We start from the raw sequence: 17279 nt of genomic DNA on the forward strand, positions 1-17279 counted from the left end.
TGCCTTGAGTGCGGGAAATGTCTTCTAGATGAATGTTGTTGGACATCCCAGCTCTCATGTGGAGAATAAGCACACCCTGATATACACCTCAGATATACTCCATGGCTGATCTTCATCATGGAAGAAACAGTTGATAAGGAGATCAGAGGCCCCCAAAGACATGGATGATGTGTGGGATGGGGTTGGCCATTGATAGCAGCAGAAGAATAAAAATGGAGTCATGACCTGTGATTGGATGAGTACATTTTGTGGTGGGAGATTTCATAAACACTTAGAGATCTATTTAAAAAAAAAAGATTTAGTTGAACGAATGTGACTGGCATTCGCCCAGCTGGGTTGAATATTGGCCGTGTTTTATTTCATACTCTGAATTTCTTGGCTCCATCTAGTGGCTATAATGCAGTATTGCACTACTTTTACTGATTGAGGTATTTCATTTGAATAATACCTCCTTATGGTCACTAGATGGAGCTGACGGTCATAGGAAATCAATGTGTTAAATATTAATTTTTATCATATTCGTCCAATGAATTTTCTTTCAGCAGACCCCTTCATTTCCTTCTTCAGGCATGGATTCATACTAGCAGCACATGCCAAATAGGCCACAACATGCTATTATCAGACCACCCATTATTTGTCTCAATCTTCCTAGGCCGGGTATCCATCCAAATACCCCGTCCCACCCATTACCAGGAACATCCTGTTTAATTCCTGAGGACAAGTCATGTAAAGCCTTTATATGTGATTGTATAGAGGTGGCATGATCACTTACATTCCGTCACAATGTTCCCAACCATGATCATTGTTAAGCAGTAAATCATCTATAGTCACTGGATTCTGAAGAACAGCTTTACGGGTTCCTTGGAGGTGGAGTAACAGTTCCTGCAAAGCCATAGAAGTACGATTCAGACTTTTATCCAGACTACATACAATAGATCCAACTAAACTAGTGTATTCAGCTTTGGAAAGCAGTGTAATGTCTGATATACAATCTTCTGATCCAATCTCGGTCCTCCTTCTTGATCTTAGATCCTTCTCCATAGCTTTAGGATGCTCAGGCAATATCATACTCAGACGGCTCCAAGTACAAGGCCCTCCAGTAATATTCCTGGAATATATGAATATGTGGGATTTCCACAAGAAAACAACCATCCTAAAGGTAGTGTGACCTGCTGAGTGTGGCTGGGCTGTGATAGAACATGATGACAGCTCATTGGGTTATGTACTGAACTACATGTTCTATTAGACGTACAGAAAATCCTGTCCTGAGGAGATCGGGTTGTGTGATGTGGGCCATATGGAAATCTGAGATCCCAACACCGGGGAATCTCTTCAGAATCACATGTCATATTGTAACACATCTCCTGGGGGAACATTCAACGTTTTCATACCAGTCATATATTCCCAGCCTTTATATGGACCTGGACAGTTCTGACAGTCCTCATACAATGACATAGATGGTCCATCATCCATTCTTACATCAGTATCATTAGTCATTACTCTGAAAATGTCCAACAAAACCGAGGTTGGGGTGGGAATGGCCATCAAACATGTAGTTAAATGATCGGCAGCATCTCTGACAGATGGAAATTGGGAACATTCATCACTCTCCTTGCCATATGAACCCAGACATTCTCTGGTTGATTTAACAGTTCACGTGGATGTCTGCGTTGGGACAAGGGGTCAGTCTTTTGGGGCTGCGGGCAAATGTACATCAAGTCCTGCAGGTGATAATAACGTACTAATCACCCAAATCAGAGAAACACAATCACTGTAAGACAACCTATTAAAAGGAAGATTTTCCAAGAGGTTTATGGATGCAAAAGTATGGACATCTTAAATAGTCTCAGTCCGTCTGTCTTCTAATAGAACTATATCACCTTCTTCTCTCTCTAACACATCTGCTTCAGGGTGTTTGACACCTTCTTCACCCTCTTTGTAGTCAACACCTCTGGTGGAAGAGAGTCCAGGACTTTCTTTATCCTTGACACATGGATCCAGGCCTGAGAATCCACAGTCAGAACTGCTGTACGGGTCACGGCTGTTATCACTGTGGGCTCCCCATAAGGTGGGTCCAGGACCTTGTGCTTATGTAGGCCTTTAACAACCACATGGTCTCCAGGCATGAAAGGATGTGTTGGTTCCTGTGAGGGAAGCAGAAAAGAAAGAGAAACATCACTGTAGATGCCATTCAAAAGCCTTATACGATTCATCACATATGTTTCTTGGATCAGCTCTAATTCTCCAGATAATAATCACCAGCAGACCTTTGGTCCATGGGGTAGGAAATGGTCTGCCCATTAAAATTTCAAAAGCTGACAATTTAGTTGTTTTGTTTGGTGTTATCCTGATTTCAGCCAACACTGCAGGCAGATAAATCTCCCACTTAACAAATGTACCTCCAGTAGCTTTCCTCAAATTCTCCTTAATCATCCTGTTCATCCTCTCTACCATTCCTGAACTCTGTGGGTGATAAGGGATGTGAAATTTCCACTGAATAACCATTTATTTGGCTACCTGTTGAGTCACTTTGGATGTGAATGATGGGCTCTTGTCTGAATCACCAGAGGGCATCTCCATCTTGAGATAATTTCCTTGCACAACATTTTGGCCACAGTGGACGCATCCTCTTTGTTAGTGATAAAAACCTCCGGCCATTTGGAAAATGTATCCACTATAACCAGCAGATACTTACCTCTCTTGTTAGGCATGTGTGTAAAATCAATCTGTAATTCCTCAAAAGGACCCTGTGGTGGAGGAAGATGGTCATGTTGGCCATACTGTTGTCCTGTATTATTGTTCCTCAAACAAATAACACACCTTCCTAACTGATCTTGCACCCGTTGGGACAAATTCTGAATACAAAATGCTTTTTCATTTCCTGCAAAGTCCTCTGCCATCCTCTGTGCCCTATGCCATGAAACTGCTATAAGCACCGGTGCACTGTGCTGAGGTATCCCTATGATCCCCTCTTTGGACATCAGACCATTCTAGTCCAATGTCATACCTTTGTCTTTCCAATATTGAATATCCTCTTTAGCAGCTGTGTACTGTAATTCTGTGAGTAACTGTTGTTCCGGGAGCATGCGCGGCTCTAACATAGTCAAAACAAGGCTGGCAGACTCCTGTGAAGACTGCAAAGCAGCTTCCTTGTACAGTCAGCCAATGCATTACCCAGAGCTATGGGGTCATGTGAAGATGTGTGGGCTTTACATGTGATACCAGCAATAGTACGGGGTTTGTGTATGGCTTCAAAAAGATCATTCACTAAAGATGCATGAGATCCCCTGCCAAATCTTGCCAAAATCCTGCACTACATCAAATGTGTACTTGGAATCTGTGTAAATGTTAACATCTTTCCTTCAAATAATTCACAGACACAGGTCAGGGCTATGAGTTCTGCAGCCTGTGCTGAGATAAGGCAGGGCTTTGCTTCCCATACCTTATCTGGGAGTTGAACAACCTGCCAAGTAGACATTGTCATTAGGTCTTGTACATGAACCATCTACAAAGATATCAATATTCCCTTCTACTGGCTCTTCCAACATGTCGGCTCTGGGAGTAGTGTCTTCATTTATAACTGGAACACAATCATGTTTCTCAGGAGGAATCTCAGATTCTGACTTCAAACCAAGCATGCCGTCTAAAACAGTAATTGGTCCTGAACTTGGAGAGGAGTATTTAATAGATACATGAACAGTGAAAGTGAGAATGACCTCATACACACTGGCTCTTTGGGCTGTCATGTGTTGTGTGGGAAGATTCTTCAGAATTTGTAATACGTGATGTGTGGTATGTAACACGGTGTTATGTCCCAATGTCATAGCCATAGATGCCTCCACTCCCATTTCTATGCCTGTATAACTGCCTGTATATATATATATAATTCCTAACTCTTGTGTTGTCAGATTTCATCCTGCCTCTTCTTTCCAGACCTTCTTAAATCTTTTTAGGAACTCCATAATTGATTCCCTACTGCTCTGCTTACAAGCAACTACTGTAGCTAGTGACTGTAAATTTCTGCAATTAACTCCTTCCACATCTGTTTCTGTCCTACGCCAATTCTCCACTCATAGTCCACAGTCAGTCCAAATGGCTCATGAAGCATGGTGGCCAATCCCAACCTGATTCCATATCATATCCCAAAATTCCATCGATGATTATCCTCATGTCCTGTTGTGAACATTGTTGCCCCTGCATTGCTCTTTTCAAGTAGTTAATGGCAGCAGTGGGGTTTTTCTGAGGATCAGGAAACCCTTTATAATGCCATTAACGTCATTCATTACCATTGGCTTGATCACCACATCACATCCCACAATGATGGAAGGGTAAGCTTGGGTGGCTCCCTCGTCATCTTCTGCGTCTTTTCTGGACCTCAAATAATACTTACCGAATTCTTCTGAATTATCTTGCTCCTGCTGACTCACCTCTCCTGTTGAATCTTCTGACATCTCACTTGCTGCGTCCCTCTCCTGTACTGTCTGCTCTTTTACCATTGATGTCTGTCCTCCTGATTTCATTGCCTTGCTTACTACTTTGCCTTTTTTATTTTCCTCCTTCTTGGTCCTGGGTGTCAGAGCAGCCACAGTTTGCTGCATCTGGTCTAATGTCCTTCCCAATGTAACTTTTGTTTCTTTCCACTCTTTATTCATTTCACGCATTGATACACTTGAACCTGACTCTTCTTCTGAAGAACCTTCCCCATCACCACCGATCACTGCCAAATGGCCTCCTTCATTGGTGGGAGACTCTTGGGGCAGAATGTAATGCATGTCTCCTCCTATTATGTGACAACAAATAATCCTCATCCTTAGGGAGCTGAGGATACAACTGAGTATAATCAGGAAGTGCAGTGGCAGGCGATAAGTGCCATAAATAGCGTTGGCACTATATAAATCCTGTATAATAATAATAATTAGTCTGTTTAGCTACTGGGGCAGAAGGGATTGGTTTCAGGCATTTATATCCTGGGGCATACTTCAACCAATTCAATGCTCCCCCTCACATATATAGGGAAAGGCAGTTTTGTCCCCTAAATATATCCCCTTTATCATATCCATGTGAAAATCATCCTTGTCCCCATCTCTGGGAAAAGGACTGGCACTCCCCATGGTTGAACTCCACCCCACCAGGCTGTCCACCCATTGGACAACATAAAAATCCAAACTGACACTCAGGCAACATACTCTTTACATGTTTCATTAGCTGGTAGTTGGGATTTTTCTAGAGCTGATCCATCTTCCTTAGTAAATTTCTTTAACAGGTTTTCTTCCTCTGAATACTTTACACGGTGGCTCCGGAGGGTCTGGGTACTTCCCCTTACCTTGGGAGTTTCCCATCATCACTGCAAAGCAAAGATGCGATATTACAGTGAAGGAAATAAGTATTTGATCCCCTGCTGATTTTTAATGTTCGCCCCTCACACAGAAATGATCAGTCTAAAAATCGAATGTTCGGTGTAACACTGAGGGACAGAATTTCAACAACAAATTCAGCAGAAATGCGTCTAACAAATTCTGCACTGATTTGAATGTTCATGAGGGAAATAAGTATTTGATCCCCTTCACAAAATATGACTTAGTACTTGGTGGCAATCTCTTGTTGGCAATCACAGAGGTCAGACGTTTCCTGTAGTTGGCCACCAGGTTCGCACACATCTCAGGAGGGATTTTGGCCCACTCCTCTTGGCAGATCCTCTCCAAGTCATTAAGGTTTGGTGGCTGACATTTGGCAACTCAAAATTCCAGCTCCCTCCACAGATTTTCAATCGGATGAAGGTGTGGAGACTGGCTAGGCCACTCCAGGACCTTAATGTGTTTCTTCTTGAGCCGCTCCTTTGTTGCCTTGGCCGTGTGTTTTGGGTCATTGTCATGCTGGAACACCCATCCATGACCCATTTTCAATGCCTTGGCTGAGGGAAGAAGGTTCTCACCCAAGATTTGATGGTACATTGCCCCGTCCATCATCCCTTTGATGCGGTGCAGTTGTCCTGTCCCCTTAGCAGAAAAACACCCCCAAAGCAGAATGTTTCCACCACCATGTTTCACAGTTGGGATGGTGTTCTTGGGGTCATAGGCAGCATTCCTTCTCCTCCAAACACGGTGAGTTGAGTTGATGCCAAAGAGCTGGATTTTGGTCTCCTCTGACCACAACACTTCCCACCAGTCCTCCTCTGCATCATTCAGATGTTCAGTGGCAGACTTCAGACGGGCTGGACATGGGCTTTCTTGAGCAGAGGGACCGTGCGGGCACTGCAGGATTTCAGTCCTTGTCGGCGTAGTGTGTTACCAATTGTTTTCTTGGTGACTGTGGTCCCAGCTGCCTGGAGATCATTGACAAGATCCTCACGTGTAGTTCTGGGATGATTCCTCACTGTTCTCATGATCATTGACACTCCACGAGGTGAGATCTTGCATGGGGCACCAGACCTAGGGAGACTGACACTTGTTTTGTGTTTCTTCCATTTGTGAATGATTGCACCAACTGTTGTCACCTTCTCACCAAGCTGCTTGGCCATAGTTTGGTAGCCCAGTCCAGCCTTGTGTAGGTCTACCATCTTGTCTCTGACATCCTTGGACAGCTCTTTGGTCTTTGCCATGGTGGAGAGTTTGGAATCTGATGGTTTGATGGCTTCTGTGGACAGGTGTCTTTTATACAGGTAACACAATGAGATTAGCAGCACTCCCTTTAAGAGACTGCTTCTAATCTCAGCTTGTTACCTGTATGAGAGACACCTGGGAGCCAGAAATCCTGCTGAATGATAGGGGATCAAATCCTTCTTTCCCTCATGAACATGCAGATCCGTCATCATTTGTTAGACATGCATTTCTTTTGAATTTTGTGTTGCTATTCTGTCTCTCAGTGTTACAATACACCGAACATTCGATTTTTAGACCGATCATTTCTGTGTGAGGGGTGAACATTCAACATCAGCAGGGGAGCAAATACGCATTTCCTTCACTGTATGTGAGCTGGCCTATGTGTTTCTCTCCCAGTGATGACTCTTTGTGCCGGGTGAAGCTGGACTGAACTCACATAGAGCTCCGACAAATTTTTTCTCAACTGCACAAGTGCTTCAAGGCTGAAAATCACCTGGACAGATACACCCCTATTGTGACTCCTTCAGACTGTCACCATGCTTTCACCTATCCCAGGTCAATGGAGAAATCTCCTCGCTGAGTAGATGGGGCGTCTCACAGTCCTACAGAGACTTAGAATCCATCTACAGAACAGTTTCTCTAGTTACAAGCGTACATAATCACTGAACACACTACTCTGTATGATTGTATGGAGGACATACACACATTTCTTATACATCAACCTAGGTTCTGTTTAACCCCGCGAGCTCCCAAAGCTCCAGCGGACAATTGCTCGTGCTACCGCAGCACAGAGGCTTGGTGGAGATAGGGGGCAATCAGGGCAAAGGAAGACAACAAATGCTCACTTACCTCCGATGGCCGATCCTATCCCACTTCTGACACCACTTCTGTCAGGAACATCAATTTATGCCGGCCTCCTCCTCCATACAAACATCCAGTTCAAAGTACTTTGGGAATAATGCAAGTCAGACATCTAGATGTGTGATGCAAAATGTGACTTCTTTATTATTCATCAAGCTTTAAGTAATAAATGATAACGCGGCATATTTCAGGTGGTTTCCATAAAGCACCAATCAGAATACAGAATAGAGATTTCAGTAAACTACTCCATGGCACGTCATAACAAAAATACAACAGGATAGTGACTTCTGTGATCTCTATAAACAAGAAATGTGTGCATGGATACCAGCATTCACATCCCACGGGAACATCTTGTATGTACAACAAACCAGTTAGTAGGCACAAAGCAAAAGTGAGTGAACTATTAACCCTTTCATATAGTAGGTGGAGCGAATTACTATGATACTTAGCGCCACCTAAAGGATGAATAGGGATTTTTTTTTGTTTTAAATAAATAGTTGGTTTAGTCCTGAGGTTTTATGTCTTTAATGTCTACTATACTCATAAATGTATGAATGTGATCTCCGATACTTGTATGACACCGCCCCTCACATAGTACACTAAAAATATGTCGGGGGAGAGAGACAAGCATGTGTCCAGCCATGACAAATGCTGTATTTTAATAAACACTGATTTCCTATAATCATCAGCTCCCTCTAGTGGCCATAATGAAGTATTATTCAAAAACACATCAATCAGGAAAAACAGTTCAATACATTATGGCCACTAGGTTGAGCCAATGATCATAGGAAATTACTGTGTGAAATAAAATTACACCATGTGACATGGCTGAATGAATGCTGGTCATATTAGTTCATCTATTCTCTAAGTGGGGTGGTATCTATTGGGCCAATCCCTTTTACAAACCACACATAATATCGCCCTTCAAAGTGAAAACAGAAACGATTTGCACAAAATCAAAGAGTAGAAATATTTTCCGGTGGATCCCCTCTACCCAGACCCCATATGTAGACATAGAACAACAAGCTGTGTTCCGTCTCGTGCCGCACTCCTCCAACCACCCAAACCCACACAGAAGCAAAGGGAAATAATGAGAGGAAAGTTCCCCCCTAGTTTGGGGCGGAGTTCTCCTTCCCTTCTGTTGGGGGATGGGAGAAGGATGGACTGAAGACAGAGAGACGCTTCGGGGTCACCACTGTTCTGTAGAGCCTTGAAATGAAGGACATCAACTTCAGAAGTTCTTGTTGTCTGTGTAAAGTTCCCCGATAACGAGATCTGGGCTCTCCCGGCTTCTAGCTCTGTAACCCGCTATATCATTATCAGGAAACGCAACTCCGACACCCAAGAAGGGCTGAAGTTGTGTCCTTCATTTCCAGGATCTACTGACCACTCTGCACCCCGACATTTACTGCACTTCATCCATGTCTTTGGGGGCCTCTCATCTCCTTATCAACTGTTTCTTCCATGATGAAGATCAGCCATGGAGTATATCTGAGGTGTATATCAGGGTGTGCTTCTTCCCCACATGAGAGCTGGGATGTCCAGCAACATTCATCTAGAAGACATTTCCCGCACTCAAGGCACTAATACACCTCCAGGGTTGTGTGGTACCCCTGATGTATAGGAAGACAGGACTTCAGTGAGGAACATTTCCCTCACTCAGGACAGGAATGTGGCTTCTCCCATGTGAGATCTCTGATGTTTGGAAAGACTTGACTTCTCTGAAAAACATTTCCCGCACTCAGGACAGGAATACGGCTTCTCCCCCATGTGGCATCCCTGATGTGCGATAAGATGGGATTTCTGTGAAAAACATTTCCTGCACTCAGGACAGGAATACGGCTTCTCCCTCGTGTGAGATCTCTGATGTGTGTAAAGATTGGACTTAGCTGAAAAACATTTCCCACACTCAGGACAGGAATACGGCTTCTCCCCAATGTGAGATCTCTGATGTGTGTAAAGATTGGACTTATCTGAAAAACATTTCCCGCACTCAAAACAGGAATATGGCTTCTCCCCTGTGTGAGATCTCTGATGTGTGTAAAGATGGGACTTATCTGAAAAACATTTCCCGCACTCAAAACAGGAATATGGCTTCTCCCCCGTGTGAGATCTCTGATGTCTGGAAAGATTGGACTTCTGTGAAAAACATTTCCCACACTCAGGACAGAAATATGGCTTCTCTCCTGTGTGAACTCTTTGATGTTTGTAAAGACTGGACTTCACTGAAAAACATTTCCGGCACTCAGGACAGGAATATGCCTTCTCCCCGGTGTGAGATTTCTGATGTATGTAAAGATTGGACTTCTGTGAATAACATTTCCCACACTCAGGACAAGAATACGGCTTCTCCCCTGTGTGAGATCTCTGATGTGTGTAAAGATTGAACTTATCTGAAAAACATTTCCCACACTCAAGACAGGAATACAGCGGCTTCTTCCCCGTGTGAGATCTCTGATGTTTGGAAAGATTGGACTTCACTGAAAAACATTTCCCACACTCAGGACAGGAATATGCCTTCTCCCCAGTGTGAGATCTCTGATGTGTGTAAAGATTGGACTTAGCTGAAAAACATTTCCCGCACTCAGGACAGGAATACGGCTTCTCCCCTGTGTGAGATCTCTGATGTGTGTAAAGACTGGACTTATGTGAAAAACATTTCCCACACTCAGGACAGGAATATGGCTTTTCCCCTGTGTGAGATCTCTGATGTGTGTAAAGACTGGACTTCAATGAAAAACATTTCCCACACTCAGGACAGGCATATGGCTTCTCCCCCGTGTGAGTTCTCTGATGTTTGTAAAGAATCGACTTCTTTGAAAAACATTTTCCACACTCAGGACAGGAATACGGCTTCTTCCCTGTGTGAGATCTTTCATGTGAATTAAGGTTGGATTTATAACGGAAACATTTCCCGCACTCAGTACAGGAAAACCTCTTCCCTGTTGGAAGGCCGGCCCGGTCCCGCACAGTCTGAGGTTCCTCAGGATACGAGGAATCCGATGGTCCATCTACACTGGGTGGTGCCGGATGGACATTGGAGGGAGCCGGGTTTTCTCCTGGACTATACTGTGTGATGTCCTCATCTTCTACTTTCCAGTCTGGAGACAAAGTGAGACAATCCTCGGAGGTTTTCCTCATCTCCCGGCCATGGACTAAAATACAAAGACAAAGAGGATTACTAGACAGGAGCTGATTGGTTCCCCCATACCAGAAAGACAGTGAGAGATCCAATGAGAACTTTATCATCTGGACCAATCAGTGAGCAGTATGGGTGGAGGAATGGATTTAGTGTTCATGACCCACCTGTGCTGATCTCTGTAGGAGTGTCCTCCTCTATAAATGTCCCCGTTATTCCATCCTCCTCCATAGACTGCTGATCATCCCTCACATACGCCTCTTCTTCTTCTGCTTTCACCTCAAATTCTATATCGATTGGATCTCCACTCTAAATCAAGGAAATGAGAGAAAATATCATCTGTAAAATATAAACTCACATAAAATATCCACACATTGTCTCCATGAGTCCATGTTCTAGATTCTCCATCCCACCAACCTTGTAATAGTGAGGGATGGTGTGACCTTCCTGTGTGGAATCCCGGGAATACAGAGGACGGGGACATCTCTCTGGTGGGTTCCTGGTATTAGGTGGCTCCATGATATCCTTGTGTCCTTCTGAAAACTCCTCCATCACTCCATACTCCTCATCCTCCTCTTTATACTCTTCTTTAACATCAATATTCTCATCCCCGAGGATTCCACTCTGAAAGATATAATAAAACATTCATTGTAACAAACATGCTGTGTATAAATCACAACTACCAATAATTGTCATCATCTACCTGATGATGGTGAGGGATGGTGTGACCTTCCTGTGTGGAATCCCGGGAATACAGAGGACGGGGACATCTCTCTGGTGGGTTCCCATGACTGGATCCATCTGTAGGAAACACACACACTGACTGAATCCATTGTTTCTATGTGTTTATCAGATGATGGGGGATCTAGGTGGATCCTCCGTACTGCTCTCTCCTTTACAATAAAGTCTCCTCTTACCCGGTGATGTGAGGGGCGGCTGATTGTCCATCATGACGTCCTTGTAGAGATCCTTGTGTCCTTCTAAATACTCCCACTCCTCCATGGAGAAATAGACAGTGACACCCTGACACCTTATAGGAACCTGACACACACAATGATACAGTCACCATCCAGACACATTCCTTGTCTGTTACTGGAGAATGTCCCAGAATTCCCGGCACCGCTCACCTCTCCTGTCAGCAGCTCCATCATCTTCTTGGTGACTTCTAGAATCTTCTGCATGTTGTGTCTCTCAGGGTTTAGGGAGTCACATGGAGGCACTGTGATGGTCATATGATCACCTGACTTCAGAAGAGGAAATCTCTGTATTGAGGAACCAATAGGAATATCATGTTAGACTCCCAGAATCCTCCTCACCTCTCCGGTCAGGTCTGTGTTTTATTAATAGAGATGACAGTGATGTCATGTGACCTCCCAGAATCCTCCTCACCTCTCCGGTCAGGTCTGTGTTTTATTAATAGAGGTGAGAGTGATGTCATGTGACCTCCCAGAATCCTCCTCACCTCTCCGGTCAGGTCCGTGTTTTATTAATAGAGATGAGAGTGATGTCATGTGACCTCCCAGAATCCTCCTCACCTCTCAGGTCAGGTCTGTGTTTTATTAATAGAGATGAGAGTGATGACATGTGACCTCCCAGAATCCTCCTCACCTCTCCGGTCAGCAGGTAGATGATCTCCAGGGTGAGGTTTAGTATCTTCTCAGTCATGTGACTCCGGTCCTCCTCCATCCTCATTGGTGCCATCATGTGATCTATACAGGTCTCCTTGTAGACGGATAACTTTGGGAAATGAAAGTAAGAATGATTTGGATGGTATTGGTCACACAATAATAGGATGTGGATGTGAGGGGGGAATAGGAGGGTTGCTGGACATTGAAGAACTACTCCCCCCATGAGAAGACATTTAATCTGAACTGTTTAGTATTTGCTACATCTTGGAGGTCCTGGGACAATCTTGACCTGCCAGATCAGAAATCCCCTTTTCTCTGTTGGGTTTGTTTGGTCTCTGAACTGGTTTTCATTAGTTTTAGATCTGCAGACAAGGAATGATAAATACGATCCTTCCTATGACCTGTTTGCTCTGAGGCAGTGCTGTGAGGTCAATGTCGGCTCATCATGATGTCCAGGAAGGGGAACTTGAGGACTTTTGGCCGGATTTGCTGACTTTAATAGCCAGAACTCTGACTGCAAGGCTCCAATCTCTAGCAGCCTGCTGACTGACAGGAGTGATGTCACTGTCACTCTCTGCAATAAGAGAAGGGATTGGATGGGATAGCAGGAGGATGCTACTGGTGTAATAGAGAGCTCTGGGGGAGGAGTCTGTTCTCTTCCCTCCAATGACAGCCCATCGTGGGTAGGAAGAGAACAACATAAGGGAAGGGTTAGTTCATTTATTGCCAAGTATACTGTGATATCCAGGACATTGTACAGAGTGGTGGTGGGTTCCTGGGGCTCTGAATTCCAGCACCGGGCACTGCCAGAGCCTGTGTCATGGGAAGGTATTGGAGTGTCTCCTGAAGATGTTCAGCACTGACCCCTGACTACCTTTTAGTCGATAATGCACCAACAGACCTCCTCTAAGAACAAGTGACCACTAAGGGGTGAAGGACTGCCCTCCTTCATTCCACTTGGTATACTGGAAAACAATGAGATGGTAAGAAGGTGAAGGTTGTCTTCCTTTCCTGATAGGAGTTCTGTAAGGAGGTCTGGAAAGTAAATACAGCAATGTAAGGGGCCCTATGCTCCATACTCCTGACCCCGGCACTCCATCATTGTGTTGGCTGCATAGTGTAATGATTGCCCATTGGCTGCCTGTGTAGTGTCATCATTGCCCTTTGTAGGCCATGTATGGTCAGGATGGTCCTTGTCTTGTCTATTTATTGTCAGTGCTGTTTGTTTAGAGGACCATATTACTAGAATTTATCTCCACAATGAGGAGAATGTTCCGGCCCCGGAAGTGGGGGAATGTTCTGCCCCTGAAGGGGTTCATCTGGGTTCCCACACTATATATGTGTGTATCATCATCTGCTGGAGATAAAAGACGTCACAGTGACTATGGAGGAAGAGGACGGACATGACTATGGAGGAAGAGGACAGACGTGACTATGGAGGAAGAGGACGGACGTGACTATGGAGGAAGAGGACGGACATGGCTATGGAGGAAGAGGACGGACGTGACTGTGGAGGAAGAGGACGGACGTGACTGTGGACGAAGAGGACGGACGTGGCTGTGGAGGAAGAGGACGGACGTGACTGTGGAGGAAGAGGACGGACGTGACTGTGGAGGAAGAGGACGGACGTGACTGTGGAGGAAGAGGACGGACGTGACTGTGGAAGAAGAGGACGGACGTGACTGTAGAGGAAGAGGACGGACGTGACCGTGGAGGAAGAGGATGGGCGTAACCATGGAGGAAGAGGACGGGCGTGACTATGGAGGAAGAGGACGGACGTGACTATGGAGGGAGAGGACAGACATGACTATGGAGGAAGAGGACAGACATGACGGGGGTTACTGGGTGTAAATAAGAAATAACATCTTATTACCTCCTCTGCTGCCACGTCCACAAATGTTTCCGATCTGCTTCCTCCCAACTCACCTCTCGGAATGTCCTGCCTGTACCTGACATCACTTCCTGTCTGTACCTGACATCACTTCCTGTCTGTACCTGACATCACTTCCTGTCTGTATCCCATAGAGAAGTCCTGTCTGGGGAGAAATGAGATCACCATCTTGTGGATTTCATAGGAACTGCAGCCCCGAGAAACATCCCTAATAACATTCCTGCATTGTATCTACCTTACAGAGATACCAGGGAAGATCAAAAAGAACTAAAAAAAGTAAGAAACAATAAACCTAACTCTTATGCAACCAACTGTTTAAATAATATATTTTACTACAGATAGAAAAGTCTTAAAGACACAGAACACAAGATAAAAACAAAATACATAATAAAACAGAGACCTCCAAAACAGATATTTTTGGGTAAAATATGCAAAAATACATCCTAAAGTATAAGAATATCTATCAATCCACTGATAATGAAGATGTTAGACATAAATGACAAGGATGTAATGGTCACAGAGGAATGGTGGTGGAGACCTCTCAAAGTAAGAACACTTCCTTGAATGGTTCTATAAATAAAGAATGAATCCTGGAGGGAATAAAGCTGTAAAGCAATAAATAATATATAAACTGGGCCATCCACTTCATCCATAAAGACATTGTGATTGAAGATCTTCTAGATCACATAGAAGGAGGACTCATCCATGATTTCATACATTTGTTTGGAAGGATAGAACAATCCTCAGAAGGGAACATGTAGGATGACAGGAAAGGCTCCTGACTGGTGAGATCCTCCAAACATAATGATGACATCCATGAACTGGAGCGAGCTCGTTGGGGTGATAAAGCCAATCTGGAAACACTGTGTAGACGTTCTCCAAGAACTCAGCACACTCCAGGTGTGGAGAAAGTCTCCAGGTGGGTTTAGCCTGTCATTTATCATAGGTAGAAATGTCCACACATGGACTTCCACAGGGGCCCCCGAGACTACATATAGAACCTGTACAGTGTCCCCTGTAATGAACTGCTTCCCACCAGACCTATAGCAGAATGACAGCTGAGCGGGATCTCTCCCATCCTGGGTGGACATCATATGAAGTCCTCCAAGTCTAGTGGCTCTGCTGTATCTTGATATGTCACCTGCTGTGTCCACCAGATGACAGATCATTGTACCAGACCAGCCCAGTACCATGTGATTGCTATGACCAATCACATTGATCACATGACAGTTGTACACAATGAATAGCTTTCATTCATAGCCATTCATTGTGTACTATTGTGATGATCTCTGTGATTTGTCACTGGCTCACTACCTCTACTGGAAATGTATTCCAAGCATCTACTACTCTTTCAGTAAAATAATACTTTCTGAGATTAGTTGTGAACTTTCCTCCAGTTAGTTGGAGGTCATGTCCTCGTGTTCTTCATTTTGGTTTCATATTGAAAATCCTGCCCTCCTGAACCTTATTCACTCCCTTGTTGTATTTAAAGGTTTCAGTCATGTCTCCCCTTTCCCTTCTCTCCTCCAGACTGGACATGTTACGTTCCTGAAGTCTCTCCTGATATCACTATTTGTATTCCCCGTCTCTGGACTCGTTCTATCTTATCAATACCTTTATGTAAGTGAGGTCTCCAGAACTGGACACAGTATTCTAAGTGAGGTTGCTGGTGACCCCTCTAGTGATAGAAAGATCTATATAGAGGAATCGGGACCTCCTTTCTCCTGCCGGTGACCCCTCTAGTGATAGAAAGATCTATATAGAGGAATCGGGACCTCCTTCCTCCTGCCGGTGACCCCTCTAGTAATATAAAGATCTATATAGAGGAATCGGGACCTCCTTCCTCCTGCTGGTGACCCCTCTAGTGATATAAAGATCTATATAAAGGAATTGGGACCTCCTTTCTCCCGCCGGTGACCCCTCTAGTGATATATAGATCTATATAGAGGAATCAGGACCTCCTTCCTCCTGCCGGTGACCCCTCTAGTAATATAAAGATCTATATAGAGGAGTCGGGACCACCTTCCTCCTGCTGGTGACCCCTCTAGTAATATAAAGATTTATATAGGGAAATCGGGACCTCCTTCCTCCTGCCGGTGACCCCTTTACTGATATAAAGATCTAAATAAGTACCCCAAATCCTTTTCTTTTGAAGTGCTGTCAAGCAACATAACCCCCATGTTGTACTCTCTCAAGGGATTCTTTTTCCCTAGGTGCATTATGTTACATTTAGAAACATTGAACTGCAATTTCCACTTCTCTGACCAATCATCCAGCAATGCCAAATCCTGTTCCATGTTACAGACACCTCCAGGGATATCCTCCTTATTACACACCTTTGTGTCATCAGCAAAGAGACATCCCCTTACCCAACATCCCTTTACATCCCCTTACCCAACAACCACTTACATATAGATTACATAGAACAGCTCCCAGTACAGAACCTTGGGGTACACCACTAGTGACTGCTCTCTGTTCTGAGTGAACCCCATTTACAACCACACTCTGGTATCTCTCCTTTATCCAGCTGCACATCCACTGAACCCCCCAAGGTCTAAGTCCTAGCTTGTCCAACTTTTGTATTAGATCATTATGTGGAACTATATCACATGCCTTGCTGGAATCAAGATATTCTATGTCCACAGCACCACCCTGGTCCAAATCATTGGTGATATAGGCAAAAAGTCCAATCAGATGAGTCTGCCATGGTCTGCCCCCAGTAAAGCCATGCTGCTTTGGATCCAGCAAGTTGTGTGTTTCTAGATGATCAATGATCCTTCCTTTCAGGAGTGATTCCATTAACTTGGCTACCACCAATGTTAGACTCACTGGCCTGTAATTGCCGGCTTCTACCTTGCTGCCCTTCTTGGATGGAACACACTGTGCACTCCATTACATGAACAACATTGGGAGTGCCGCAATCATCATCTGATCAGGATACTCAGGGGTATGAGCCAATCGTAGATCAGCAGGTGCCTACAGGTTACCACCCCACAGGGTTATAAGCCAATCATAGATCAGCAGGTGCCTACAGGTTACCACCCCACAGGTTTATAAGCCAATAGTAGATCGGCAGGTGCCTACAGGTTACCAGTCCAAAGGGTTATGAGCCAATCGTAGATGTTGCAGAAGACATGTCAGAGAAACCCAAATCCTTCCCA

The sequence above is a fragment of the Staurois parvus genome, unplaced genomic scaffold (genome assembly GCF_062004578.1).
Source record: "Staurois parvus isolate SC_StPar_1 unplaced genomic scaffold, SC_StPar_1.0 ptg000191l, whole genome shotgun sequence".
NCBI classification, from domain to species: Eukaryota; Metazoa; Chordata; class Amphibia; order Anura; family Ranidae; genus Staurois; species Staurois parvus.